The following is a 5,827-nucleotide window of genomic DNA, read 5'->3' on the forward strand; positions in this document are numbered from 1 at the left end:
TCAATATGTTGATCTGGTTAAGCTGTGGTTAAAGGAAGAATTGAATGTGTCTACGGCAGAATGGCTGGCTGAGGAGAGAAGATTTATTGTTGCAGGTCATAGAAAACACTTTCAGATTTTGTCTCTTTAGGTTGGTTTTTTTTTCTTTTTCATAGTAATGTCAAATTATGTGGTGCCATTTGAAAACCTACTCAATTCATTTCTTTTACTTTTCAGGGGTATAACATTGTGGAGCTTTATTAAAATTTTGTGGAATAGAAATTTTTTTTTTTTCAGATCTTAGATTTTGCTTGCAGGAGCCTGTTATCTTTGAAATACTAATGAAATTCTCTGTGTTGTAGATATTAGATCAATACTACTTTTTTCTGTGATACATTTGTTTGTTGAACAAGTCACAATTGATTATAAATTTGAAGACATATTAAAATACAGGGTGTTTTTAACTTAAATTGAGCCAAAAAACTAGATATTTTTTTTCATATACATTGAAAATTCCATCCGTGTATGATTATCTTAATGACGTATTCAATCACGAAACATGTGTATGAAAGAATCATTTTTACTTGTGAAAACGGTGAACATGAGACATTATTTTTTGAAAATGTGTAAAAGTCCACAAATAATTTATGAAATTTTGTCACTGCTCTAGATTGTGCTGGTTATAGACGTTTAAAGAGAAATGAAAATATAATCCCTTCTTTTTATTGATAAAAAAAAAAAAACCCGCCAATAATTGTACTTTGAAAGTGACCTTTTTGTCTGTGGAATATTGCGGCTTTATTTCTTAGTTATAGTATTAATTCTAATTTGACCTACTGGGAGCAACATATTGTTGATTTTTTTGGGGTTTTTTGGAAGTATTATAAAATACCTTTGTTACACCGATTGCAGGCGGGGAATTTATATTATCTGTATCCAATGATGGATCTCTCCCTCATTGTCAAATGATGGAACTACTTTTGAAAATATTTGGAGGGCGTGCAGAGGGTGCTACTGATACGTCTTGCTTGTTTTCTTTCTCTCTGTTGTTTCTATCTCTTTATTTTACTCTTTCCCAGCGCTAAATGACCGTTGTCATGTTGGTATGTTTCCTTTTACTCAAAAAAAAAATAAAATGATGAAGATATTTGCTAAATATTCTCTTTGAAACAGCCCCTTAGACCATAGATAAAATGATTTCCTATGTATGCCAAAATTAGGAACTTTCCACATGTAGTGCGATGTCGGCATAGTGTCATTGAAAGGTGCTTTTTTGGATAATGTGTCTACATTTACTGTACGTTTATGAATTGAGAGAAGTTTGTTTTGACACTGGATTTTAAAGAAATTGCCTTGCTTTTCATTATAGTTCCTTCTGTATGTACCGTAATGAATTCACAGTTATGACCCCCCCAAAAAATTGCTCTCATTCTCTCCGTTGTTGGTTCTTGGAGACTGGCTCTTGATAAGTCCTTGAAATTTGAAAGTCTTTTCTTTTCTTTTTACAGACATTTAATGTAGTCACATTTGATGTTTTATTTCCCTTCCCTGCTGTATGCAGGTCTGTCTCCCCCCCACCCCCCCACCCACCCTCACCCCGATATGAGAGTTGGCAGACTGTGCCATATATATATTCTTTCCTTTCTATCCTATCCACAAGTTTTGAAAAATTTGCACTGAGTGCCTCGACCCATCTATGAGCTGCCTCAACTGCTATGGCACGATGATGGTGAAGGCAGCTCCGATAATGATTTTTAAAAAGAACTTTTGTTCCCAAAGTGCGCCTCAGTTGTTCTAAGTAGTGCTAGTAAAAATTGCGTTAAATCTAGTGTAACACTTTACGCTCGAAAATGTCCTTTATTGTGACTTTGTTTGACCAAATTTTATTTTGGTGGAATAATTCGTTCAAATTCTTGTAAGTCTTGTTTTAGGCAAAGTGTAAAAGATTGTTTATAAATCCTCAAGCATGAGCTGCCTCACAGCAGCCATTTAAAAGTAAAAGGGACACCCACCAGTGCGTAGAGTGAACAGGGACTGGGCTGTGACCTTCTGTAGTGTTTTGTGAGGTGATAAAAGTAAGGAGTGATGCTGACTATCCTTTCCCATGACAAGAGTTATTTATAGGTAGATAAAGAGCCTCTACTATCCTCTCATGACAAGGGTTATTCATAAGTAAATAAAGAGCGCCAACTATCCTATCATGACGAGGGTTATTCATAGGTAAATAAAGCACATCTACTATCCTCTTATGGCGGGTTATGTATTGGTAAATAAAGAGCGCCGACTATGCTCTCATGACAAGAATTAATTATAGGTAGATAACGAGTTTCTACTAATACTACTATTCTCTCACATGAAAAGAGTGCAGACTATCTTCCTATGACAAAGGATAGTTATATGGTAAATAAAGAGTGTTGACTATCCTCTCTTAAGATTATTTATAGGTAAATAAAGAGCTCTGACATTCCTCTTTTATGACCAGAGTTATTTTAAGGTGCTGTAAAACTTCCAGATACTGAGAAACTGAGCAGATGTTTATAGTGTCTCTCTTTCTGTATATATATAAAGAGTGTCTTGTCTCTGCGTAGAGGGATGAAGCGAGCAAGAAAATGGTTTGGGACAGAATTATGATTTTATCATCATTAAAGGAATCACATGGCTCCTGTTTTTCCTAGCGGAGACATCGCTGATATTTTTTTTCTTGTTCTTTACAGCAGAATTTTGGCAGCACCCTTGGCCCTAATTTATTGGGGGTTTTTTTTGGTGTGTTAATTTTTCTTCGTCAATGTTTCCTCATTCATTCCTCAATTATGCTTGCCATAGTTATTCCTTTTAGATTAAAAAAATATTTTAATGAAATGTACTCTCTGTGCCAATATAAAACTATTATATTGTGAATGCATGCTGTGGGTGTTTATTATTATGTGCACGAGATGGACTTTGGTGTTGATGTTTGACCAAGATTGTTGCAACATTCACGGAGGTGACAGATCCACCGCTTAGTGTAACACTCTGTCATATGTAGCTTTTCGAAATGGTTTACCTTGGAGTCTTGAACACTGAGCAGGCAAGATGCACCCACTAATGTTTTGCTCTTAGGAATGGCAGATGATTGTTGGACTGGTGACTATTTCACATATTTTGTTCAAGTTGTGGTATCATATTTGTAATTAAATGTATCATTTCAATTCTGCCAGATTGAAGAAGGTGATAGTTGGAAGGTTAAAGCTGCATTTAATTTTTTTAGCAAGTTTTTCCATGCTGTTATTCCTGTTATCAGTATGTGTACGATTTGTGTATTTCATTCGCCATTGTTGTTATTTTAGTGCATTGGTGGGGTTTTTTTTTTTTCATTTATGTGTTATTTGCCTGTGCTGAACTAGTAGAATTGTTGTCGGTACTTAGTCCCATTTGTGGGGATGTTGATTTGTTTTATATTCTTGTTGACAGTGCATTTAAACGTTTCTGAAAGTTTTTTATGTTCTTTTCATAGAGACTTTGGCTTGAGGATCAGAGAATCTTAACAGGGAGTGAAAGGTTGTGAGGGTGGTGGGGAGAGTGATTTTTTATTACTCAAAGGAAAGAAACGTTTTGAAAGGTTTTTAAAAAGTTTTTTTAATGCAAAGATCAGAGAGGACAAATGACTTTGTAGAAGCCACTGAGTTTTACGTGTTTGCCTTGGTGTACCAAGAGATGATGGTCATAGCGTTTGTCTACTTGGAAGTAATCATGGAAAAGGTGCCGCTCTTACTTTCATCAAAAGTTTGAGTCTTGAACTAGGGGAACTTTGAGATCAGTGCATGGTGTTAATTACATACACTAATGACTTGTTACTGTTGGCAGTAATTTCTTATTTTATTGTGGGAATGCTGTTGTTTTCCCCATAAGTTTATCATTTTGATAGATTGAGTAATGATAATTTTTATAATAATAATAATTGCATTTATATAGTGCATATCCATGCCCTGCAGTGTGCTCAATGTGCTTTACAACTATTATTACCCCCTGCAGACTCTAGAACTCTTAGAAGCATTCTCGGCATTCCGGGAAGCAAACAGATCAAGCTGTGAATGAAATTTTGTGACATGTGTAGAGGGCAGGAAAGGAATTTTGTATGAATAATGTTACGGAACAGGTTTAGATGAATAGAATAGACCTTGGCGAGCATGTGAATATTGATATTCAAATTAAAAATTTTTGCTTTTAGTTTTAGAAGCTGTTTTCTGTTTTGTTGAAAATGAGGTGGCTAACTTAGAAAATCAATTTTTGATATCTGAAGAAAATGCTTATGTACTCACTGCGAAAAGTAGCAGCAGTACAGAAATGCACTTGTATCAGTAACAGCAATAACAACAGAAACATTGCTGGATCAATAACAATTACAACGGAAATGTTCCTCGATTGATCACAACAACAACAACAACAACAACAACAACAACAACAACAACAACAACAACAACTACAACAACAGCTACAACAACAACAACTACAACAACAAGTAAGAGAAATGTCCTGTGTTCTGCTGGCCATATTTGATTTAGTGCCTGTCGTGAGTGTGTGTTCTTCCTGCAGTGTTCTTTTTGACTGACAAAAACTTTCTATTATGTTTCTACCTGGATAAGTGTTATGGAGTTTACCACATATTTGATCTATTTTTGTTATTTTGCTCCAAAACATTCCGTGTGTGCTAGACTTTTAGTTTTACTTTGGTCAATTTTGGGGAGGTTTTATCATGGGGTTGTGGGCTTTCCTTTTGTTTACACCATTCCATGACTGCAGCTTGAAAGTAAGCTGTTGATTTGTGACTTTAGTTGCTTTTATTTCTTGAGAAAACGCAATTTGCCTTGAATTATAGCAGTTACTTTGGCAGAAGTGAGTGATTCCTCTTACAAGATTTTTGCCATCGTATTTTTATTTTTTTTAAATGCAATTATTTTTCTCTTTGGCCAGTTTTGTTTTTCTTTGCTGGTTACTTATTTTATGTTTGTTCGGTTTTTATTACTGTTTTCTCATATGACTTTTTTTTTTGTTTTGTTTTGTTTTGTTTCTTTTTTTGCCTCTGAATGCAGACAAATAATAATAATAATAATAATAAATAGCATTTATATAGCACATATCCCCGCTCAACAGCAGGCTCTATGCGCTTTACACTATATTATTACCCCAGCAGACCATAGAACACTCCGAAACATTCTCAGCTTCCCGGGAAGCATACAGTGCAAGCAGCTGATTAAGCGCTCAAACACTAACAAACTGACAACATCTTTTGCTGTCTATAGCTGGGTACCCATTCCCACCTGGGTGAAGTGAGGAAAATTCGTGTAAAGTGCCTTTCCCAACGACACAACGTCGGGCCCCTGACGGGATTCGAACCCACGACCTTCCGGTTGCGAGTCCGAGAGCCTAACCACTAGGCCACCGACGCCACTAAGCAAATAAAGAAGTACCAAAATGTTTTTGAAGCCAGTACATCTAGAAGTTTAACTACCAAGTGTAGTTTTTACTTCTAAACCAATGTAGGTTATATCAAAGAAAAAAAGTATACTCCTCTTCTGGCAACACAGCTGAATGGCGAAATCTATTCAGAGAGGTGCAGAAATTTAGACTTATCTAGACTTTGAGTCCTGAACTTCGGTGGGGAAACCAAATTCACAGGCCAACAGTGTTTCAATGGTTGCTTTCTGAGCTTGTTCACAAATGAGCAGCAGTTTGTTTCTCACTCGGTAATCTCACATCATTCAGTGTTTGTGCTTACAATACAAGATAGTTGCTAAATCACTCAGTGTTAGTGCTTACAATGCAACAAGACAGTTGCTAAATCACTCAGTGTTAGTGCTTACAATACAAC

This window comes from Aplysia californica, unplaced genomic scaffold (genome assembly GCF_000002075.1).
Source record: "Aplysia californica isolate F4 #8 unplaced genomic scaffold, AplCal3.0 scaffold00718, whole genome shotgun sequence".
Taxonomy (NCBI): domain Eukaryota; kingdom Metazoa; phylum Mollusca; class Gastropoda; order Aplysiida; family Aplysiidae; genus Aplysia; species Aplysia californica.